Source organism: Procambarus clarkii, chromosome 44 (assembly GCF_040958095.1).
Source record: "Procambarus clarkii isolate CNS0578487 chromosome 44, FALCON_Pclarkii_2.0, whole genome shotgun sequence".
NCBI classification, from domain to species: Eukaryota; Metazoa; Arthropoda; class Malacostraca; order Decapoda; family Cambaridae; genus Procambarus; species Procambarus clarkii.
In genome coordinates, this window is record NC_091193.1 from 7,465,358 (window position 1) to 7,492,040 (window position 26,683).

Below are 26,683 nucleotides of genomic sequence, written 5' to 3' on the forward strand. Positions count from 1 at the left end.
GCTATCCGCCTTCAAGTATACACTATATACCTGCTATCCGCCTTCAAGTATATAACCCGCTACCCGCCGTTTAATATACACTATATATCCGTTACTCGTCGTCGAGTATAAACTATACACCAGCTTCCCGCCGTCGATTATACACTATACACCCGCTACTCGCCGTCGAGTATACACTATACACCCGCTACCCGCCGTTTAATATACACTATACACCCGCTACCCGCCGTTTAATATACACTATATATCCGTTACTCGTCGTCGAGTATAAACTATACACCCGCTACCCGCCATCGAGTATACACTATACACCCACCGTATAGTATACAGTAGACCACCGCTACCTGCTGTTGAGTGTACACTACAACACTGCTACCCGCTGACGAGTATACAGTTTACCACTACATATTCCAAGATAGTACACATACTATATCAAGATAGCACATACACGTAAATACCTGCTAGTTTTAACAGTTAATAACATTTAAGACGTTTTAACAGTTAATAAGATAATAAACTACGTATTTAATGGTTTAGTAATAAGGTCAAAACATTTACACATATTTCAAGTCTGTTCAGTCATGCATCCTTATCGTCTTAGTAATTTGAATAATGTATAGTTGTTTATATTGTATAACATACCAACATGGGGACTATAGCACCACCTACATCAATAGAAGAGTTGTATTATGCACCAAACATTGTATTAGCACTATCATTGTATCATTGTTCTCCTTTTTCCCATACGTTCCTTCAGTTGCATTGTTTCATTATAGCGTTGAGCCTTACAGTAGGTCACACGTCCAAAATTACTGCTGAAAATGACACATTTTCCTGAGGCAGGTGATTATTTTTTTTGTACTTCAGAATTACAGGAAAATTGTAATGCAGTGTAGTAAGGAGCCACAAAGACCCAGTCTACGGAGTCTCGTGGTCTCCTATACGGAGTTCAGTACTAGGCCTATGATGCCTGGCTGAAACTATAGAACCATCCGGTTTCAACAGCTGGCTCGAGATATCAACAATAGAACCAAGTAGCCGTAGAACTCTGATATCAATATATATATATATATATATATATATATATATATATATATATATATATATATATATATATATATATATATATATATATCAAAGAGTTTCTCATTTGCCTTAACTGATTGGGGACGAAACATCTCTTAACTCGCATGTACGTAGTATAAATTACAGAATTAAATATGAGTCACGCATAAAACTCTCAGTGTAACTTCGGTGGGCAAGACATCTTTACTTGCCAGGCTCGATCCCTCCATACATCCTCTAAAACAGGTCCATGATCAAAGCATTATCACCAAACATTCTTCCGAGACAAAGCTCCCTAGCCTGGCTTACCGCGTCCCAGCCCAAGAACGCCCTGAAGGGAAGCAAGGGTACAGGGTGACACCCTCCATCCTGCAGGGTGCCACCCACCATCCTGCAGGGTGACACCCTACATCCTGCAGGGTGACACCCTACCATCCTGCAGGGTGACACCCTACATCCTGCAGGGTGACACCCTACCATCCTGCAGGGTGACACCCTACATTCTGCAGGGTGACACCCACCATCCTGCAGGGTGACACGCTCCATCCTGCAGGGTGCCACCCTACCATCCTGCAGGGTGACACCCTACCATCCTGCAGGGTGACACCCTCCATCCTGCAGGGGTGGCTCTCTTCCCCCCCTCCTTAAACAGGGGTAACAGGGGGGGGGGGCTGCTCCTGACTGTCACACCTCAGGCAGGGGTGACAAGAGGGCAGGGGGGCAGCGTGGCAGAGGCTTCACTTATCACGACCCCGTCTCCAACAGTTTACTGCTGGGCCGCGGAGGCGATTTGAAGGTCGTAAACACAGCGACGATAGCAGTATGAGAGACTGAGCCTCTGACCTAGGAACAGATGCTTCTGATATCTCATTTTAATGCTCAGAGACTTATTATAATATTCAACCTATGCTTAAAAGTACATAATATATATCAATATATCAACGATTAAAATCAGAAAAGTACACTGAAAGCGAAGAGGGAGCAAACGCCGTTCTCAGGAGAAAGGGTTTTGTCAGTACGACACAATCGCATTTAGAAGGGATATGAGGACAGGCTAAAAGCTGGGATATGAGGATTAGGTAAAAGCTGGGATATGAGGATAAGGTAAAAGCTGGGATATGAGGACAAGCTAAAAGTCGGGATATGAGGACAGGCTAAAAGCTGGGATATGAGGACAAGCTAAAAGTCGGGATATGAGGACAGGCTAAAAGCTGGGATATGAGGACAAGCTAAAAGTCGGGATATGAGGACAGGCTAAAAGCTGGGATATGAGGGCAAGCTAAAAGTCGGGATATGAGGCCAGACTAAAAGCTGGGATATGAGGATAAGGTAAAAGCTGGGATATAATAACACGCTAAACAGCTGGAGTATGAGGATAAGCTAAAAGTCGGGATATGAGGACAGGCTAAAAGCTGGAATATGAGGACAAGCTAAAAGTCGGGATATGAGGGCAGGCTAGCCGTTGGGATAGGAGGTCAGAGTGAAGGGACGGTCCCAGTCACTTGGACCATCGGCGTTCGAAGGCTGACCCGGCACGCATCAAAAATATGATGGTTATTTTAGCACCTGACAGGTTTACGTATCGCAGGAAAATGGAGAAAAATAACTTCCCATATAATGATGTAATCATACAATGATGTAAAGTAACCATATAATAATACAAGGCAAACACATTCAAATATATTACAGAAATTGTAGACGGCATATGGGCCTATCCCAGGCAGCTTCTAGCTTATATGTGTATATATATATTATACATACATATATTGTCAAGCCTACGCTTGAAACATTCAGGCGAACCTACGTCTATAGGGCTACCCTAGTAATTTATTCAACAAGCCAACAACCAGTGAACAAATTGGTTGTTCCAACAACCAATGTTTTCAACCCAGTATTTACGCAGATCAATTTCTAAATTTAGGTTTGTCCATATCCATTGTTCCGGATTCTATTATGAGATGATATATAATGTCAAATCAAACATCTATATTCTTTAATCGTCACCCCTTATTCTTCGTCTTGCGCCTAAACCTTGTCGCTTCGGCATAATTCAGTTATTGCACGCTACTACGAGCATTAATTAACGTTTAGGCAGTTAGAAAACAGAAAGAATTTCGTCCTTCCTATGTGTGGCAAAACATATCATTAACTGGAAGATCTCTTGCGAGGTTATTGCACATCACAGCACTTTTGTTGCACATCACAGCACTTTTGTGGCATATCACGGCACTTTTGTGGCATATCACAGCACTTTTGTGGCATATCACGGCACTTTTGTGGCATATCACAGCACTTTTGTGGCACATCACAGCACTTTTGTGGCACATCACAGCACTTTTGTGGCATATCACAGCACTTTTGTGGCATATCACAGCACTTTTGTTGCACATCACAGCACTTTTGTGGCATATCACAGCACTTTTGTGGCACATCACAGCACTTTTGTGGCACATCACAGCACTTTTGTGGCACATCACGGCACTTTTGTGGCATATCACAGCACTTTTGTGGCACATCACAGCACTTTTGTTGCACATCACAGCACTTTTATTGCATATCACAGCACTTTTGTTGCACATCACAGCACTTTTGTGGCACATCACAGCACTTTTGTGGCACATCACAGCACTTTTATTGCAACTCACAGCACTTTTGTTGCACATCACAGCACTTTTGTGGCACATCACAGCACTTTTGTTGCACATCACAGCACGTTTGTTGCACATCACAGCACTTTTGTGGCACATCACAGCACTTATGTGGCACATCACAGCACTTTTATTGCACATCACAGCACTATTAATTAGAAGACCTGGTGTTCCTTGCAGCATCATTATACTGGAGAATGTTTATAAAAAATAATAAGGCTTCCCCCCATCTTTCATATATAAGATATATTTTACCCTTCAAGGGAAAGCGTAAACATATATTACAACGATACAAATTTAAGAAACTGAGGTCGATAACAGGATTTAATAAGCATTAAATTCTGTTAATTTAAGACAGGATATGGCGCATTTTGACCTTCACTTTCTACCATACACAAATTCACACTATAACATTTTTACATTGAAATTTGCTCATAAAGTTGTGTTGATCTGAGGCGAACGCCGCAGCCCAAGAGGGCAAACGTTTCCTGACTCACAAATACTGTAACCATACAGTGGCTGGCTAGATCCATATACACATGCTCTAGTATACACTATACATCTCAGTATGAGATGTATGGTGTATATACATTGTACTTGATACAGGTACTTGAGACAACGGCAAATCACCTCAAATATAACATAGTTACAATATTTACTACGACATTTTTTCCAGAAAACCAGAAAAAATTTAAAAACAGTATTGGTTGTGGAACACTTTTGAACTATTGAACACTTTTTCTGGTTTCTAAAACAGTATTGAACACTTTTTCTGGTTTCTAAAACAGTATTTAATTAATAATGACAACAAATTAAGATTTGTCAAAGGGGCTTGAGGGTTGTGCACAGTCTTGTCCAGCTCTCATGTTCTCCTCAAGATGTGTGTGTGTGTCTGATTCGTCTTATATATTCCTTTAATTTAATGTATATTTATCTCTAGAGGAAAGTTATTTATTTCTATTTATTTTTTGTTTTGCTATAATAATATTGTTGAGCACGTTCTCAGTTTAAAAGCCTTTGTTATTAAAAAAAAATAAAATAAAATAAAGTTAGGTCACCATACAATAAAATTACCAATCAACAAAGTAATGTCAGTATACAAAAAAGTTAGCAGGCAATAAAGCAGCGTCACCATAGACTAGTTACCATCTAATAGCCACGTCACGCTGACCACACATCAGAAAGTGAAGAAATGACAACTTTTTGGTCCGTCGTTTCTTCATCGTCTGGTGTGTGGTCTGGTGTGTGGTCTGGTGTGTGGTCTGGTGTGTGGTCTGGTCATCATTTCCACGTTATTGTGACTCGTCGTCTACAGAGTAACGTCACCATATAATATAGTTACCAATCAACAGAGTGCCAAGTGTTGATCAGTGCCGGGTGTTGATCAGTGCCAAGTGTTGATCAGTGGCGGGTGTTGATCAGTGACGAGTGTTGATCAGTGGCGGTGAATCCGTACATGGGTCAAGTCCATACATGGATTCAGTTCGTATGCGGAGTCTGAACCGACGTTAATTTCATACCATATAGAGTCCGCATTATATGAAATATTATTGATTTCTAAATTCGGTTAATACAGAATCCTTATATTATTGAGTCAGTATACTATATGATCGGAAGAAGCGTTAGACCAATATAATATAATCTGTACGAGGGTTAATCTGGTATTATATAGAGTCTGAACAAATGTATAAGTATAATCTGGAGCCCGTACAAGGTGTAGGGGTCTTATAGTATAGAGTCCGGACACGAGTACAGACAATGAGGCAGAAGAGGAAGCAGGTGTGCAGGAGGCTTGCGGCGGCGGCGGCTTGCGGCGGCGGCTTGCCATCTGGTTGCGGGGCAGCTCCGCCGCCGCCGCCGCCGCCCCGACTCCGGCCGCTAATCCCCAGTCTGGCCAGATTTGTTCGTCGGGGGAGCCAGGACAGTGACCCCTGTGGTAACAATGTCCCAGAATAACGTTAATTCAACATTATCAACATTGATTCAACGGTTAACTAACATTACTCTTGTATAAGGTGCCATCTTGCCCCCCCCAACAACAACGGGGGGCGTGTTTGCAACAACACATGTCAACATGGATCATTACGGGTCAACACACGGGTCAACACGAGTCAACACACGGGTCAAAACGGGTCAACACACGGGTCAACACGGGTCAACACGGGTCAACATGGGTCAACTCGGATCAACACGGATCTAGGGGCACTCAACTCACCCGCGTCAAGTGAGCCGGTCGGCCGAGCGGACAGCACGCTGGACTTGTGATCCTGTGGTCCTGGGTTCGATCCCAGGCGCCGGCGAAAAACAATGGGCAGAGTTTCTTTCACCCTATGCCCCTGTTACTTAGCAGTAAAAAAGGTACCTGGGTGTTAGTCAGCTGTCACGGGCTGCTTCCTGGGGGTTAAGGCCTGGTCGAAGACCGGGCCGCGGGGACACTAAAAGTCCCAAAATCATCTCAAGATAACCTCAAGATAACAAGTGAGTCAGGCACAGTCGGCGTTAAATACTATTAACGTGGACTAAGATAACAATGTTAATATTTGCCTGAATCCACCGTCTAGCCCTCCCAGGAGCACCTACAGGACTACGGAAGGCGTGTGTATAGGACGACACGCTGCACCCGAGGAGATCCTCACTCTTATACACTGATGTAGAGAGTGTCACAGTACAACTGTGTCAGTTGTGCTGCCACACAACCTGACGCCTCCTGGGCCCTAGTGTATAGGGCTCAGGAGGGGCCTATACACTAGGTAGTGTAGTGTGATACATATTTGTACTAAATTAAGCCTATGATTGCGCATGTTAGGCTTGTATTTGCTTTTTTCAGTCTAGGAATGAATAGGCTGTTTCAGTTTCGATTCGGTCCTTTAGAATTCCGGTAGTACGAAATAGTGATTTTTTTCTTTACTTACAAAAGTCTATGTTTTGTACATTTTATTCATAGTAACTATAGATACTATGTTGCTGGCGGTATTTTCAGGTTAGTTCTCAAGTCCGTTGAGAGTGTTGAGCAGGGCTGGTACGGCAGTTAACGTGTTGTCCCATTCTAGTGATTAAAACTAATCACAAGATTAGTTTTAACCATGTTAATCTTACTAGCTATTGCGAAGAAATATAGTTAACGTCTTAATCTGGGCCACTTCCGGTTAACTCTTGGACACTTCCGGCCATGTTAACACTTGGACACTTCCGTCCATGTTAACACTTGGACACTTCCGTCCATGTTAACACTTGGACACTTCCGTCCATGTTAACTCTTGGACACTTCCGGCCATGTTAACTCTTGGACACTTCCGGCCATGTTAACACTTGGACACTTCCGGCCATGTTAACTCTTGGACACTTCCGGCCATGTTAACACTTGGACACTTCCGGCCATGTTAACCCTTCGGACACTTCCGTCCATGTTAACACTTGGACACTTCCATCCGTGTTAACTCTTGGACACTTCCGGCCATGTTAACACTTGGACACTTCCGGCCATGTTAACCCTTCGACACTTCCGTCCATGTTAACACTTGGACACTTCCATCCGTGTTAACACTTGGACACTTCCGTCCGTGTTAACACTTGGACACTTCCGTCCGTGTTAACACTAGGACACTTCCGTCCGTGTTAACACTTGGACACTTCCGTCCGTGTTAACACTGGGACACTTCCGTCCGTGTTAACACTTGGACACTTCCGGCCATGTTAACATATTCAGCTCTGATGATAACCAGTCTTAACTTGCGGGGGGGGGGGGGGGAAGAAATAACATTGTTAACTTAGCCGCATCTAGTTAACACAAATTAGTTCACCTAATGCTAATTTGGATAGTTCCCGTTAACACGAATAAATGTTCGCCATTTTAACCTGACGCTGTGGTTAATATTAATTAATTTTCACGATGTTAATTCGGTTAATGTCTAATGTTAACACACCCGAGGCGCCCTTGAGGACACCAACACAACTTGAGGGCATCAAGACACACTTGAGGGCATCAAGACACACTTGAGGGCATCAAGACACACTTGAGGGCATCAAGACACACTTGTGGGCATCAAGGCCCACTTGAAGGGATCAGGACATACTTGAGGTCTTTAAGACACACTTGAGAGCATCAAGACACACTTGAGGGCATCAAGACACACTTGTGGGCATCAAGGCCCACTTGAAGGAATCAGGACACACTTGAGGTCTTTAAGACACACTTGAGAGCATCAAGACACACTTGAGGGCATCAAGACACACTTGAGGGCATCATGACACACTTGAGGGTATCAAGACACACTTGAGGGCTTCAAGACACACTTGAGGGCTTCAAGACACACTTGAGGGCATCAGGACACACATGAGGGCTTCAAGACACACTTGAGGGCATCAAGACACACTTGAGGGCATCAAGACACACTTGAGGGCATCAAGACACACTTGTGGGCATCAAGGCCCACTTGAAGGGATCAGGACACACTTGAGGTCTTCAAGACACACTTGAGAGCATCAAGACACACTTGAGGGCATCAAGACACACTTGAGGGCATCAAGACACACTTGAGGGCATCAGGACACACTTGAGGGTATCAGGGCACACTTGAGGGCATCAGGACACACTTGAGGGCATCAGGACACACATGAGGGCTTCAAGACACACTTGAGGGCATCAAGACACACTTGAGAGCATCAAGACACACTTGAGGGCATCAAGACACACTTGAAGGCATCAAGACTCACTTGAAGGCATCAGGACACACTTGAGGGCATCAAGACACACTTGAGGGCTTCAAGACACACTTGAGGGCTTCAAGACACACTTGAGGGCATCAGGACACACATGAGGGCTTCAAGACACACTTGAGGGCATCAAGACACACTTGAGGGCATCAAGACACACTTGAGGGTATCAAGACACACTTGAGGGCTTCAAGACACACTTGAGGGCATCAGGACACACTTGAGGGCATCAAGACACACCTGAGGGCATCAAGACACACACTCGAGGGCATCAAGACACACTTGAGGGCATCAGGGCACACTTGAGTGCATCAAAACACACTTGAGAGTATAAACAGAGACCCTAACAATACCAAACCTGCCGCCGTTATTAATGAAACGTAAAAAAAATAAACAAACTCTATAGTGAAAATTAAAAATGTTGCAATCAACTTCAAATAAAAATTAGTAATAATTGAATATATTCAGCAAATAAATGAAACTAAATAAAGCGATTTAATTTATTTGTTGAAATATAACGCTATTTTCATGCTTTAGGAAACAGGGTAATTTTATTTGTTGCGTGTAATTTAAACTTTAATTCGCCACATGTTCGTCAGAAAAAATTATTTGGAACAGTTGAATTTTTCTCAATTAATATTTTAAATTATCTGGAAATTATGTTGTGGATATCGTTGGGGTATAACAGGTGATATATGATAACAACAGTCATGAAGTACTTATCGTTGGAGCCGTACGATAACACGTGTAATCTGTGATGACAACAGTCATGAGGTGCGTTATCGTATTATCATACCCCATGTGATGTATATATGATAACAATAGTGCATCTTATTACCATAAGATAACACGTGTGATGTGATAATAATAGTGATATCTTATGGTAAAACGATACCGAGTATAACACGTGTGAATTGTGATAACACTGAACTGAGAAAAGGAGAACCCGAAGGACAGAAAACAGAGAGAAGATTACAAGCTGGAGGCATGTAACAAGTGGGGTCCCACAAGGCTCTATCCTGGGACCACTGCTGTTTCTGATTACTGTTAACGACCGAGAACGACCGAGGGAGTGAACTCCGACATGTGTATGTTTGCAGATGACGCAAAGCCGATGAGGATTGCAAAAAACAAAAAAATAGGATAATTGTTGGAAGTTAGAGGACGACCTAGACAAACTCTAGGAGTGGTCAAACAGATGGTTACTGGAATTGAATCCCAACAAATGTAATGTAATGAAGATGGGAAGAAAAGAGAGGAGACCAGAAGGTATTTACCTCATCAGCGGATTGCAACTATAGGAATCAGCTGCAATTTATATATCGTTTAGAAACCTAAATTAGGACGCCTTCAAGGCAGTCTGCTCAACATTTGTTAGAAAAACACTGAAATCCGCACCTTGAGACGCATGAAGCCAAAATTGAAAATGCACAAAGGAAAATCTGGCAAATCGAGAAAATTCGTGTTAGAATTATTAATCTTACTTTTTCGGTCATATTTAAAAATTATATGTCTACAGGAAAGACTGCTTCCAAAATATACGAATATATATATATGCTTGGGTCGTTCCAGGAGAGTCGTTGACCTTTCTCAGGAGGGCATATATGGTGTTGAGATTAATGATAGATATTATTATAATGAGTCAATTTCAGGTTCACTAAGAACCTATACACCAATTGCAACTTAATGTCAAATATTAGGGGGACTCCCGGTTTGCCTCCTGCCTTCTCATTCGGGGGACATTTTCCCTCTGGCAACAAGATTGGTGCCAGAGCTAAGAGGGTTAAGGCTCCAGAACAGTCTAGAGGAACTAAATCTCACAACCTTCGAGAATAGAGAGAACAGAGAGGGTATAATCACAACATACAAGATAATGAGGAGAATAGATAAGGTTGACAAGGATAGCCTCATCAGATTAAGAACAAGTAGGACAAGAGGACACAGGTGGAGGCTGGACACACAAATGAGCCGAGGTTATGCAAGAAAATACTCGTCCCCGGTACAGGGTGGTCAAGAAGTGGAAGGCATTGAGAGAAGACGTTGTAGAAGCCACCTCCATCCACAACTTTAAAGCCAAATTAAATAACGATTTTGAACGTCAAAATAGTTAAGTTATAAAGCAACAAGTGCGCCTTCACACCACTAGGAGGGCCACAGGTGCGCCCTCACACCACCAGGAGGGCCACAGGTGTACCCTCACACCACCAGGAGGGCCGCAGGTGTGCCCTCACACCACCAGGAGGGCCACAGGTGCGCCCTCACACCACCAAGAGGGCCGCAGGTGCGCCCTCACACCACCAGGAGGGCCACAGGTGCGCCCTCACACCACCAGGAGGGCCACAAGTGTGCCCTCACACCACCAGGAGGGCCGCAGGTGTGCCCTCACACCACCAGGAGGGCCACAGGTGCGCCCTCACACCACCAGGAGGGCCACAGGTGCGCCCTCACACCACCAGGAGGGCCACAGGTGCGCCCTCACACCACCAGGAGGGCCACAGGTGCGCCCTCACACCACCAGGAGGGCCACAGGTGCGCCCTCACACCACCAAGAGGGCCGCAGGTGCGCCCTCACGTCACCAGGAGGGCCACAGGGGCGCCCTCACGTCACCAGGAGGGCCGCAGGTGCGCCCTCACACCACCAGGAGGGCCACAGGTGCGCCCTCACACCACCAGGAGGGCCACACTTCCCCTTCAAGGCACCCCAGGTATCAGAGCCAGGCAACATACACAGATCTTTCCCTCTCCGCCTGTAATTAGTGAATCACCAATTGATTGACAGTTGAGAGGCGGGACCAAAGAGCCAAAGCTCAACCCCCGCAAGCACAAATAAGTGAGTACAAACTGGAAACGCTGGAAAACACCAATATTTGTAAACTTTAGTGCGATGAGGAGAGAACTATCTTAGCATACACATGGAAAAATCCTGGAAGGTCAGGTTCGAAACCAGCACAGCAGAAATTTGTTCATGAAGTGTAATATAAATGCCATGCTAACTAAGCAAGGTGCCAGAGGCAGTAGGAGAGAACACGGTGTGATGACCATCATAGATCCACGACTCTACCAGTAAATGTGCGAACTGTCGCTTGATCACGGCTGGCCGGACCAAGTCATCGTGGTGTTGAATGCCTTGCTACGGGCACCAACTGCCTTCACGAGCGAGACAATCCCAAGCTCAATACCAGCCCCAGGCCGGATTGTGTTAGTAGGGAAAAAAACCACTGGAAATAGTCCACATGTAATCCCCGGGTAAACTGGGCTGACAGCGGGTCTGCCCTCAAGGATAAAACAGGTGCGGCGGCGGCGGCGGCGGCGACGGAGCGGGGCTGCAACATTTCAATATTCCACAGTCCCCGCTCCGCCACGTGCTCCCGCCGCCCACCGCGATTCAACGCCACTCTCCCGCCCCACACGCTCCTGCCTCCTGTTCTGAGGTTCCAGGTTCAGGGGAGCGGTGGCCAGGGGCGCCCCCTGAGAGGATCTAGGGGCAGGGAAGATGCCCAGGTCGGTACTCTTCAGCGTACCACAGCACGTGTTGAGTTGAAGTCTTCCAAGGACCAGTATACAACACTGTTTATCAGTATTCAAAAATACGATATAAGCTATGCTTACCACTCTATAACATTCACAACTACGACGTTCACCACCACAACATTCAACACCACAACATTCACCTTTTTAGAAATGTTATAAAACAGGTTTCAGCGGAACGTTTAGGTTATGATACAGTTACCATGGGCCACAGTAATATGTATTATGATACAGGTACGATGGGCCACAGTAATATGTATCATGATTTCATACAAGAACCAAGGGCTCGCTGGGGCATGGCAGTACCCCAGTAAATACTATAAAGTACTCACTGGGGTACTACAAGTACCCTGGGGTACTGGGGTAGAATGTATAAAGAATGTTGAAAGTACCATGCAGACGCAGTGATACACTGCTGCGTTCTGAAGCGATATTGGTAAGCGACAGGTAGCACAATGGGAGTGGTACGTACCGCAGGTACCACCTAGCAACATACGCGAGGGAGGCTGCGGTAGATGGTATCTACCAGGCTGCCAGGGCGTCGTTGCGGTATGCGAAAGATACCTAAGCGACGCTCTGGGTATTCAAGAAGTACCAGGGAAAAATTTCACACAGTAGTGTTTGTAATCGTATTGTTATGATAACACTTAAGGCCAACAACTGGCATTACTGTGTGATACAGGTACCAGGAGAAGTTTATGGTAGAACACAGGTACCACTGAAGCACTGTGGTATAACACAGGTACTAGTGAAGCTCTGTGGTATAACACAGGTACCAGGGAAGCACTGTGCTATATCACAGATACCAGGGAAGCTCTGTGGTATAACACAGGTATCAGGGAATCACTACGATATAACACAGGTACCAGTGAAGCTCTGTGGTAGAACACAGGTACCATCGAAGCACTGTGGTATAACACAGGTATCAGGGAAGCACTATGGTATAACACAGGTACCAAGGAAGCACTGATGTATAACACAGGTACTAGTGAAGCACTGTTGTATGACACAGGTACCAGGGAAGCACTGTGGTATAACACAGGTACCAGGGAAGCACTGTGGTATAACACAGGTACCAGGGAAGCACTGTGGTATAACACAGGTACCAGGGAAGCACTGTGGTATAACACAGGTACCAGGGAAGCACTGTGGTATAACACAGGTACCAGGGAAGCACTATGGTATAATACAGGTACCAGGGAAGCACTATGGTATAACACAGGTACCAGGGAAGCACTGTGGTATAACACAGGTACCAGGGAAGCACTGTGGTATAACACAGGTACCAGGGAAGCACTGTGGTATAACACAGGTACCAGGGAAGCACTGTGGTATAACACAGGTACCAGGGAAGCACTGTGGTATAACACAGGTACCAGGGAAGCACTATGGTATAACACAGGTACCAGGGAAGCACTATGGTATAACACAGGTACCAGGGAAGCACTATGGTATAACACAGGTACCAGGGAAGCACTGTGGTATAACACAGGTACCAGGGAAGCACTGTGGTATAACACAGGTACCAGGGAAGCACTGTGGTATAACACAGGTACCAGGGAAGCACTATGGTATAACACAGGTACCAGGGAAGCACTATGGTATAACACAGGTACCTTGGTGGAAATAACAATTGTTTTGCTTCAGTAATTATCCTAGTTAAGGAACGTGATCGCAAGCAAACAATATACAAACAATTATGGAAGGAATTATCCATTATCATGGAATTATCATGGAATTCCAATTATGGAATTATCCATTATCTCTTAATGGAATTATTACGCTGTCGATATTTTTTCTCTCTTACAAGCGAATAATATTTGACCGACAACGCTGTAATATTTGCCAGCAAATGAACGTAACGCTCGAGATTCTGGGATGGTAATGTATTGTAGGTCCGCAAGAAGTAGAGAGAGAGAGCGAGGGGGCCAGCGCCTGTGAGGGGGCCCCCAGATCTTCCCTGGACCGTGTGAGGCGGGCCGGGGCCCCCAGGGACCTGAACCAGCGCCCTCCACCACTACCAATGCTTCTGCATTCCGCCGGGGCCCGACACACACTCTGACCATCCTCATGTTCAAGGGTTTACCAGGTGTGGTCGAGAGGAATTTGCTCGGCAAATTCGAAACGTTTAGACAAGGCACCTATACCTCCTCTGAGAGGAGCCAAGTGCTATATAGCCGTAATGGCTTGGCGCTTTCCTCCTCATAATTCTCTCCTTCCCTGAGAGGAGGTCAGGAGGCAAGGGAAACACCCTCATAGGGTGTTAAGGCAATTTAGGAGGATATATAGAGAGGTCAGCGTCTTGAGAAGACCTCGGACAACATTAAAACGTGGAGAATCCCCTATGACAATAACAGGATTTTTTAATTCTGTAATTTTGACAAAACTCTCTGTACTACGCTGATGTGGCGTTCCGTCTGTCAACCGCGGGAGGATTATGGAGGCGACTACACTAACTTACTAACCAACAATATAGTATTCAGCCCCGAGCACAGTTTCGGACCTAACAGTAAATTCTCACCGTACTGTGTATACAAGGCGACGCAGGGTACACTTCTCGGTAGGGTGGCCGCGGCCAGGCGGGTATGGTGAGGCGAGGCGGGTACGGTGAGGCCAGGCGTGTATGGTGAGGCGAGGCGGGTATGGTGAGGTGAGGCGGGGATGGTGAGGCGAGGCGGGTATGGTGAGGCGAGGCGGGTATGGTGAGGCGAGGCGGGTATGGTGAGGCGAGGCGGGTACGGTGAGGCGAGGCGTGTATGGTGAGGCGAGGCGGGTATGGTGAGGCGAGGCGGGTATGGTGAGGCGAGGCGGGTATGGTGAGGCGAGGCGGGTATGGTGAGGCGAGGCGGGTATGGTGAGGCGAGGCGGGTATGGTGAGGCGAGGCGGGTATGGTGAGGCGAGGCGGGTATGGTGAGGCGAGGCGGGTATGGTGAGGCGAGGCGGGTATGGTGAGGCGAGGCGGGTACGGTGACAGCTGCCTTTCGCACCCTCGGTGTACTCTGATCGGACAGTCTAACAAGTGCGGGCGTGTAGCGAGTGCGGGCGTGTAGTGAGTGCGGGCGTGTAGTGAGTGCGGGCGTGTAGTGAGTGCGGGCGTGTAGCGAGTGCGGGCGTGTAGCGAGTGCGGGCGTGTAGTGAGTGCGGGCGTGTAGCGAGTGCGGACGTGGAGTGAGTGCGGGCGTGTAGTGAGTGCGGGCGTGTAGTGAGTGCGGGCGTGTAGTGAGTGCGGGCGTGTAGTGAGTGCGGGCGTGTAGTGAGTGCGGGCGTGTAGTGAGTGCGGGCGTGTAGTGAGTGCGGGCGTGGAGTGAGTGCGGGCGTGTAGTGAGTGCGGGCGTGTAGCGAGTGCGGGCGTGTAGTGAGTGCGGGCGTGTAGTGAGTGCGGGCGTGTAGTGAGTGCGGGCGTGTAGTGAGTGCGGGCGTGTAGTGAGTGCGGGCGTGTAGTGAGTGCGGGCGTGTAGTGAGTGCGGACGTGGAGTGAGTGCGGGCGTGTAGTGAGTGCGGGCGTGAAGTGAGTGCGGGCGTGTAGTGAGTGCGGGCGTGTAGTGAGTGCGGGCGTGGAGTGAGTGCGGGCGTGGAGTGAGTGCGGGCGTGTAGTGAGTGCGGGCGTGTAGCGAGTGCGGGCGTGTAGTGAGTGCGGGCGTGTAGTGAGTGCGGACGTGGAGTGAGTGCGGGCGTGGAGTGAGTGCGGGCGTGGAGTGAGTGCGGGCGTGAAGTGAGTGCGGGCGTGTAGTGAGTGCGGGCGTGTAGTGAGTGCGGGCGTGGAGTGAGTGCGGGCGTGGAGTGAGTGCGGGCGTGGAGTGAGTGCGGGCGTGGAGTGAGTGCGGGCGTGTAGTGAGTGCGGGCGTGTAGTGAGTGCGGGCGTGGAGTGAGTGCGGGCGTGGAGTGAGTGCGGGCGTGTAGTGAGTGCGGGCGTGTAGTGAGTGCGGGCGTGGAGTGAGTGCGGGCGTGAAGTGAGTGCGGGCGTGTAGTCGAGTGCGGGCGTGTAGTGAGTGCGGGCGTGTAAGGAACAGATGGTCCGTGTAATAAGTGAATATGTCCGTGTAACGAGCAAGGGCGTGAAACAAGGTAGTTCGTGTAATAACACGTTCGTATAAGTGTGTTTGTGTAACGAGTGCGTGCGTGTGCTAAACGAGTGCATGCAAATGTCAAATGAGTGCGTGCGTGTGCCAAACGAGTTCGTGTGTGTGTGCTAAACGAGTGCGTATACCAAACAAGTTCGTGTGCTAAATGAGTGGGTGTGTGTGCTAATCGAGTGCCAAACAAGTGCGTGCGTGTACCAAACAAGTGCGTGCGTGTACCAAACAAGTCCGTGCGTGTAACAAATGAGTAACGAATATCTTTGTATTTTGCAACTTTTGCAATTCGACGTTTGTGCTGAGGATTGTGAAGGGTGCGAGGTGGCGCGCGCGAGGCCGCGAGTGACTCACTATCATCTTAGTGTCAGTCAAGCTCCGAAAAACAACGACTTTATAGCCAGGTTTTAAGACCACAAACAGAAATTCCGTTAGTTGACTAGTTATCAGGGATTTGTCTCGAGTAATGGAGTAACACTTGGGGTGGGGGGTTATCTTACGACGGAGAGCAGAAGATATCAACCCCCGGGGTGTAAGGGGAACGGTAGCAGACACGTTGACACGAGTCGGGCCGAGCGGCCGAGTATGTAAATACGGGGCCTGCCGGCCACCACGTGGCCGCTGACACTCGTTGACGGTCAGTTCGGGGACTTAGCCTCGTCCTTCGACTCTTGCTGACGACGTCGCCATAATCTTGTCACTTCTGGCGAGGATATTAAGTATCTTTTATCATCAGAGACCGTGTGAGGGACGAGGCAGTGTTCTCAAGGGGGTCTTGGAGCTACACTTGATGGCTCCAGCAACAGCTATCGTCGTACACTTCGTCTGTCTCACACTGACCGGATACACTTTCTCCATTACATGTGACGTATGTCTCGGGAAGGCGTTAAGTTCCTCGTTGGTAAGTCAACAAAACCTGGAGAGAGACTTACCTGGGTCACGGGGCGTGGAGTGTCCGTAGGTCCGGTAATGTATGAAGCAATGGTATGCTCTTCATGAGTGTCCGGGTAGTGAGGTGTGAGGCAGCGCGGCTTCAGGGAGTGTAAGCCGCGTTAATCACCACAGGTACTGGCAGTCCGCTGAATATCTTAAGCTCTGGTTATTATTTAAAGTTGGTGTCCAGTGGCAGAGTTTTTGAAGAAAGCGTTAAGTTGGGCAAAAATCACAACTTTCACTAGGTCACAACTTCCTGGTCATGGGGCGTTGAACTTGTGCGCATCTCCGTCCCGAGTGACTGGAGTTTGGCCGAGTTTGATTATCTCAACTCTGACCAAAAGTTCTTTGAAACTAAATTACCAAACTTTTGTACGGGGCAGCGGCGGCCAAGTTCAAAACTGTGCGGGTGGGCGCGGCGGCGGCGGCGGGGCGTCGGGCGTGGAGCGGCGTAAGGGTGGCGTGTCGGCCCGCCGAGAGTGAGTGAGGCTACGACTCGCGGACTGGATGCGGGAGGTGGCGGGGGACGACACAACGTGACGCTACCGTGCGCTCGCTGCCCCGGCCTGCGCGGGAGTGTCGACCCCTGCACCACCACACTCTTACCGCACGCCACCGTTCGCTCCCTGCCCTCCCACCCCACCTACCTCGCTGCCAGGCAAGGACCTGCACCACCCACCACTAACACACTACACCATCACCTTCCATAACTACCACCACTAACACACTACACAAACATTTCATAACTATACCACAGTATCAACATGTTCCGTTACAGCCATGAATACACCACACCAACACCCTCCATAAATACCACCAACACTACATCTGGATTGTACCTGAAGCAGGTTCTGGGAGTTTTATTCCCTAAGCCTGGCCCATGGACTGACTTGGTACAACAGGCTGTTGCTTGGAGCGGCCCACAAGCCTACATATCCACCACAGCCCGGTTGGTCCGGCATTTTTTTTTTTTTGCAAAAAACTGCCATTTTTTTCTTGAAGACTTCCAATTTTATTCAGGCAATTTTTCTTATACTTGCTGGGAGGATACTGAACAACCGTGGACCTCTGATCATACGGCTTTAGGCATAGTATGTAGTTGCTATATCTAGAAATCCAACATTATGTTTGTAACTCATTTTGAATGTATGTACTTTAACCAGAATAAATATTATCTTATCAGAGTTCTCTGATTTTCCCAGTGGCACCTCAACTTTTCACTGGTTCTATTCTGCATTTCCTTGCATATCATTCACTTCAACATAGAATTTTTCCATGTTGCAAATTTGGGATCTGGCTCTGCAGTATTTTCCATGTATATATTATTTGATGCTTCTCTCGTCCACAAGAACGAGATGCATCCTCAAGGACCATTTAAACCACACCAACAGCCTCCACAAGGACCACCATTATCAGTACACCACACCAACACCCTCCACAAGGACCACCAATAACACAATACACCACACCAACACCCTCCACAAGGACCACCATTAACACAATACACCACACCAACACCCTCCACAAGGACCACCATTAACACAATACACCACAAAAACACCCTCCACAAGGACCACCATTAACACAATACACCACACCAACACCCTCCACAAGGACCACCATTAACACAATACACCACACCAACACCCTCCACAAGGACCACCATTAACACAATACACCACACCAACACCCTCCACAAGGACCACCATTAACACAATTCACCACACCAACACCCTCCACAAGGACCACCATTAACACAATTCACCACACCAACACCCTCCACAAGGACCACCATTAACACAATTCACCACACCAACACCCTCCACAAGGACCACCATTAACACAATTCACCACACCAACACCCTCCACAAGGACCACCATTAACACAATACACCACACCGACACCCTCCACAAGGACCACCATTAACACAATACACCACACCAACACCCTCCACAAGGACCACCATTATCAGTACACCACACCAACACCCTCCACAAGGACCACCATTATCAGTACACCACACCAACACCCTCCACAAGGACCACCATTAACACAATTCACCACACCAACACCCTCCACAAGGACCACCATTAACACAATTCACCACACCAACACCCTCCACAAGGACCACCATTAACACAATTCACCACACCAACACCCTCCTCAAGGACCACCATTAACACAATACACCACACCAACACCCTCCACAAGGACCACCATTAACACAATACACCACACCAACACCCTCCACAAGGACCACCATTAACACAATACACCACACCAACACCCTCCACAAGGACCACCATTAACACAATTCACCACACCAACACCCTCCACAAGGACCACCATTAACACAATTCACCACACCAACACCCTCCTCAAGGACCACCATTAACACAATTCACCACACCAACACCCTCCACAAGGACTCCGTAATTATTCGATGCACTAATCCAAAAGCTGAAATTCGGGATTAAACTGGGAGCAGCCCGCTGGCTACCGACTTGTTGCTAGAGCCCTCCGACGGATCACCTCCCGGACGCTTCTGTTCGGTACCTGTACCTCGCTGCCTTGTACCACAGCTCTATAATACCAGCTTCTGTGTACCACAGCACACTGCCCACTTTTCTGTATCACACTTCTCTATTATGCACTCATGTACAGAAGTATATTATTGATATCTGTTCTCCAATCCAGGTCTCTTGTACCTGCTACCTCAGTGCAGTAATTTTCTAGTGAATGCTGTTTTGTGCTCAAGTTTCTAGAGCGCCTACCCATTCCGACCAGTGTTTTTTAATACCTCTTTTGTTCTTGCTGGTGCCGTCTATATAATTTGTTCTGAGCCAGACAACAATACTGTTCTGACTCAGAACACTGTGGTGACGAGAGTGCCCGGACTCTGGGGTGAGGGACGGTACCTCACTGTGTTGCTGCTGGTGGTGACGAGAGAGCCCGGACTCTGGGGTGAGGGACGGTACCTCACTGTGTTGCTGCTGGTGGTGACGGGAGTGCCAGGACTCTGGGGTGAGGGACGGTACCTCACTGTGTTGCTGGTGGTGGTGGTGACGAGAGTGCCAGGACTCTGGGGTGAGGGACGGTACCTCACTGTGTTGTGTCTCCCTTAACCCGGCCGTCGGGAAGTGACTTGTGAGGCGGCGGTAATCTAACTTACTGTTAGAACATAAGAATGAAGGTAACTGCAGAAGGCCCATTGGTCCATATGAGGCAGCTCCTATTTATATCCACCCAGTCTCATTCATATATGTCTAACCTACTCATGAAACAATCAAGGGATCCTACTTCTATTACGATATGCGGTAATTGGTTCCACAAAACCACTACCCTGTTAACGAACCAGTATTTACCCAGGTCTTTCCTAAATCAAAACCTATCCAATTTATATCCATTATTTCGTGTTCTATTTTGAGTTGATACTTTTATTATCCCTATTAATATCCCCTTTGTTTTGCCCATTCATCCACTTGTACACCTCTAATGTCAGTCCTAATTCTTCGCCTTTCTAAGGAATGTAAATTAAACTTTGTCAATCTTTCTTAATATGGCAAGTGTCTAATTTGCGGGTTTCTAATATATGCTGATGCTGTCACTATGAGACAGCATCAAAGGAGGACTAACATCTTCCTCATTTCAAGCATAAAATATGGTTATTTTAGGTTTGTTATATATATTGATATTTAGTCCTTTCACGGAACTGGAACTATAGTTAGATTATATAACAACAGGGTTACTCTGCAGTGCGATCCGCCAATAGTGTTACACCAGTCCTCAACTCCTGTAGGATGATGAAGGTTGAGGTGAGTGAGGGAAGGATGCCCTCCCCTTCCCCTCACCCCTAACCCCCCCTTCCCCTCACCCTTAACCCCTTTCCCCTCACCCTTAACCCCTTTCCCCTCACCCTTAACCCCTTTCCCCTCACCCTTAACCCCTCCCTTCCCCTCACAATCGGAACACTCTTGTGATACTAGAGAGTAACTACTGCATCACAAAGCATATTCCCATGCAAAATATTTTTAACTAAAATATAAAAAAAATAAATCTTAAAATGGCTGTTGATGAGGCCGCGTGCCCCCTACACGCCAGGAAAGTGACAGAAAATAATTAAAATGAGGCTGGAGACTGACGGAACGCCGGCTGTGGGTCCCGTCTCAGACGAGGTGAGGTGCGCGTCTGACCCGTAGAGATCCTCCGGGCCGTAGGGCAGTGTGGAGACACCAGCTACACGCTGGGTCCAGATGGGGAGGATACAAGGGACACTGCCAGATAACTCCGTTCTCCTACCCCACAGGTTACTTTACAGTTTGCACCCACATGTGGTTACTGTTGTGGAAATTATGGGAGTGAGCCCGTTGTGTGCTGTTGTGGAGTAAGCAGCTCAACAATAGGTGGAGGGATTGCGTTGTTTAAGCCAGATATCAGAGCGTTACAATTAGATAAGACCTTTAGACTCCTCTACACTGTCATCAACTGACCTAACAAGGACAGCATCAAGTCCTCTGAATTTAGACTTATATCAGCCGTCAACTGGGAGGGTCTCAAACGCTCTCCTCAACGTGAGTCCAGGAGAACTTCTGGTCGCGGGCGTGTTGGTAACGCGCGGGTCTGCGGTGGCCCGCGCGGGTCTGCGGTGGCCCGCGCGGGACTGCGGTGGCCCGCGCGGGTCTGCGGTGGCCCGCGCGAGTCTGCGGTGGCCCGCGCGGGTCTGCGGTGGCCCACGCGGGTCTGCGGTGGCCCGCGCGGGTCTGCGGTGGCCCGCGCACGACAAATCAAACTAGATGCAGAGACAGGTGGAGAGACTGCATATTCTTAGACTATCAGAAAGCTGTCGGTACAGTACTCAGTATGACACACACACACACACACACACACACACACACACACACACACACACACACACACACACACACACACACACAGTGACCAGGTAGGACAAGTGGGGGAGTCATCACCAGGTGGTGGCGAGAGTCCAGGTAGCAGACCTCTGCTGTTGCAACAGAGAGGTCTGTCTCGCCACAGTATGGTTACACGCCCAGCCCGTCCTCCAAACAAAGACCCAGAAGTGATTCCATCCACCCGCCAAACCCCCCAGGTGTTTATGAATGAAAAACGGGTTACATACGACTCACAACTGCTGACGTCCGAACACTTCCAGAAAAAGCAGCCCGTCCTCCAAACAAAGATCCAGAAGTGATTCCATCCACCCGCCAACCCCCCCAGGTGTTTATGAATGAAAAGCGGTTTACACACGACTCACAACTGCTGACGTTCGAACTATATCCGGAACAAGTGCTTCACTGACGAATTTTGTTCGAATCACAACGCTATAAATGCTTCACCCACGTACTACAAATGCAAATCATCGCCAACAGAACCTAAATACCTAACCTAACCTATGCCTATATATGCACAATATGCTAATATATTATAATATTAATTTATATTTGAGACAAGTCCTTGTTCTGAATGAACAGCATGTAAAAATAGATGAATGCGTCTGAGGAGTCGACCGCTGGATGGAATGGACTTGAGTTGAGGACGGGTTGTCCCAACAATATTTAGTCTGACAGACACTCTAGTTGGTCTCCATCTCCTCCCCCCCCCCCCCAGTGTCCCTGCCTATCACGTCCATACGACCTGTTTATCATGTTCGTACGACCTGCCATTCATGTCCGTACGACATGTCTGTCATCTTTACACGACCTATCTATTATCTCCGCACCACAAATATCTAACAGGTAATTCGACAGCTGTCAATCGATAACAGATGACGACAGCGGGAAGACAGACACATTAAAAACAGCAAACACCCGGTGAATTTACACAGGACGGGTGCCAGGGTTCACAGGACCTGTACACAGGACCTGTACACAGGACCTGTACACAGGACGGGTGCCAGGATTCACTAGGCTCGACAGATAAACCGTTCGTTGCTCTCCGAGTATCGATTATTTCTGTAGCATCTCAGTGTCTGTCAATCAATACTTGAATCTCCAGAGGAGGTTAGTGGAGGGAGAGAGGGAGAGGGAGAGAGGGAGAGGGAGAGAGGGAGAGGGAGAGGGAGAGAGAGAGAGAGAGAGAGAGAGAGAGAGAGAGAGAGAGAGAGAGAGAGAGAGAGAGAGAGAGAGAGAGAGAGAGGGAGAGGGAGAGGGAAAGAGGGAGAGGGAGAGGGAGAGAGAGAGAGAGAGAGAGAGAGAGAGAGAGAGAGAGAGAGAGAGAGAGAGAGAGAGAGAGAGGGAGAGGGAGAGGGAAAGAGGGAGAGGGAGAGAGAGAGAGAGAGAGAGAGAGAGAGAGAGAGAGAGAGAGAGAGAGAGAGAGAGAGAGAGAGAGAGAGAGAGAACGAGAGGGAGAAAACGAGAGGGAGAGAACGAGAGAGAGAGAACGAGAGAGAGAGAACGAGAGAGAGAGAACGAGAGAGGAGATAGAACGAGAGAGGAGATAGAACGAGAGAGAGAGAGAGAGAGAGAGAGAGAGAGAGAGAGAGAGAGAGAGAGAGAGAGAGAGAGAGAGAGAGAGAGAGAGAGAGAGAGAGAGCGAGAGAGAGAGAGAGAGAGAGAGAAAGAGACCGAGAGAGAGAGAACGAGTGAGAGAACGAGAGAGAGAGAGAGAGAGAGAGAGAAGTTGGCCTACTTCGGTGAAGACAGATGCCGTTCCAATTCAGAAGAGGAGATCCATATCTGGGCCAGGCGTAGCATAGCAGTCTCCGCCTCTCAGTCCGGTGCACTACCCAGCCGTCTGCAGCTCCTAAGAGCACTAGGAGTACGGGCGCTTGATAACTGGGTGAACAGCGCTTCGGATTCGTAGTCCTGAGGTTCCGGGTTCGATCCCCGGTGGAGGAGGAGACAAATGGGCAAATTGTTTCTTTCACCCTGATGCCCCTGTTACCTAGCAGTAAATAGGTACCTGGGAGTTAGACAGCTGCTACAGACTGTTTCCTTGGGAGGGGTTGGGGTTGGGGGGAGGTAACTAAAAGGAGGCCTGGTCGAGGACCGGGCCGCGGGGACGCTAAGCCCCGAAATCATCTCAAGATATTTAAGCTTTGTTATACTGAGGCGTTATCTTACAACAATCAACACCGGAGCTGGGCTCAACACACACGGACGACGCCTCACGGAGCTGGGCTCAACACACACGGACGACGCCTCACGGAGCTGGGCTCAACACACACGGACGACGCCTCACGGAGCTGGGCTCAACACACACGGACGACGCCTCACGGAGCTGGGCTCAACACACACGGACGACGCCTCACGGAGCTGGGCTCAACACACACGGACGACGCCTCACGGAGCTGGGCTCAACACACACGGACGACGCCTCACGGAGCTTGGCTCAATACGAACGCCTCATGAGGTCCTCTACACTGCCTCTCGTGGAGGTGTCAACTGCCACACTCTGCCCTCACAACACAGCCGTGTGAGCCTCATGCCACTCAATCACCTTCATCACTCACACAGCCCCAGAGCTACCTCATCGGCTCACAACCCATGATCCGCGGGTTCGATCCTAAGGCGGTAGAGACCGGGTGGGCATGTTTCTTTTGACCTGATGCCACTGTTCACCCTGCAGTAAGTACCGTGGAGTTGCTGTGGGCTGCAACTCCACAACTTTGATATGACTAACAGACTTCCTCTTTCCCGACCAAGCTAAACATTAACATGCATACTTCTTATAAAATGACTGTCTTGACAGTCACCTAACCTTACCTAGCTAAGGACCAATACTGGTTCTCATCAGTAATGATTCAGCTCCAGAGCACAAGGGCAACCCGCCCACTAACTGGCAATAACATTAGAATGGTCCAGGGTCGCAGGGCATGTCGGGGGAGAGCCTCGTCCTTCCTCAACTTCTGGTTTGAACAACGCTGTCTACCCGCTCTAGTCCTGACAGCATAAATTCCTCCATACATTCCAGCTGAAGGTCTGCTCGACTCCTTGGATGATTCTCATGCTGTGACGGTAACTGTCTCGAGTCCCAGACACGGCTACACAGCCACGGTTGCAGGGTTCTGTGCTGCGTTCACCTCACACCTGACTAACACTCCCAGCGTTCACCTCACACCTGACTAACACTCCCAGCGTTCACCTCACACCTGACTAACACTCCCAGCGTTCACCTCACACCTGACTAACACTCCCAGCGTTCACCTCACACCTGACTAACACTCCCAGCGTTCACCTCACACCTGACTAACACTCCCAGCGTTCACCTCACACCTGACTAACACTCCCAGCGTTCACCTCACACCTGACTAACACTCCCAGCGTTCACCTCACACCTGACTAACACTCCCAGCGTTCATCTCATACCTGACTAACACTCCCAGCGTTCACCTTCACACCTGACTAACACTCCCAGCGTTCATCTCATACCTGACTAACACTCCCAGCGTTCATCTCATACCTGACTAACACTCCCAGCGTTCACCTCACACCTGACTAACACTCCCAGCGTTCATCTCACACCTGACTAACACCTCAGCAAGAATGACTCTATCAGTTTTCTTCTTATCCCCGGGGACCAGCCAATAGGACGAGCCGTATTACTGCAAGTGTCCACTTCAGATATTTGTCTTCTGTGACAATGCAGATGTTTCACAATCCTTCACTCATCATGAAAACATCCGTCACAACGCAGTCAGTCACAACACTCGTCCACTTTCACTCCCGAGGCTAGAGTGACGGAGCTGCTCTGTGCTTGGCTGTGGCACCCTGATGTGCCTGTCTCAAACACGGGAACCTGCCACTTTTCACACCTGATTCACTCCACCACATGGGCTGGACGGTAGAGCGACGGTCTTGCTTCATGTAGGTCGGCGTTTAATCCCCGACCACTGACAATCACGTGAGACTTGAAGGTCCACACTCCAACGCGTCGCTTTCCTTCTGACGTGTTGCGGAGTGTGTTGAGTGTGTTGAGTGTGTTGAGTGTGTTGAGTGCGTGGCGGCGATCACCGGCTGGGCTACTGTTGTACCTGACACAGCAACACGAGGCCATGCCTGGATATGGCGCCACCATCTTCTCACGAAACACATACACTTTTCTTTCATACATTTAAAAAATATACATACATTTTGTTCACATACACTTGCAATCTGAGCATGCGCACTCCGGCACTGTCAGTCATTACCTGTAACATCACACTCTTAGTCTACATCTCCATAAAGAACAGCCTGAAAGGCACTCAGTGAGTGTCTTGATACGGAATATCACGTCAAGGGATCCACCAAACCTCACACCTTAAGCCCATGTACTCTAGCTTCACCAGCGAGAGGGCCATGGTTCGTACCCTGGGCATGGTGGACGAACTAACGCCAGTCCTTCACTCATCTCCTCCCCCCCTCCCTGTGAACTCAGCAGCAGTTAGGGACCTGGATGTAAAACGATTAAAAGATCGCATTCTGGGGATCGCATAACCTAACCGCTTCATCGCTTGGCCCGGGGTCGAGATCTCATCAAAAACATCAGGAGGAAATGTTCAGTTGATCATAAGTCGTGACCTTGCTGCCAAACCCGCCTGTGGTAGACTATGACAGCCTGAGGTAGGCCACGACAGCCTGAGGTAGGCCACGACAGCCTGAGGTAGGCCACGACAGCCTGAGGTAGGCCACGACAGCCTGAGGCAGGCCACGACACACCTGAGGTAGGCCAAGCTAGCCTAAACGTCTTGCTTACCAAACAATGACGAGCACAGACGATAATTACA

At 48.4% G+C, this 26,683-nt stretch overlaps 1 protein-coding gene across 6 annotated transcripts in view; it reads right to left on the bottom strand.

Moving 5' to 3' along the window:
* LOC123745261 (myelin transcription factor 1) overlaps positions 1-17,834 on the bottom strand; it is a 213,040-nt gene extending 195,206 nt beyond the window's left edge. For all 6 annotated transcript variants that reach the window (XM_069300612.1, XM_069300611.1, XM_069300613.1 and 3 more), the window contains exon 1: positions 16,961-17,834. The gene's annotated coding sequence lies outside the window, so the exon portion shown is untranslated. The remainder of the gene's footprint in view (positions 1-16,960) is intronic.
* Positions 17,835-26,683: the final 8,849 nt, after the last annotated feature.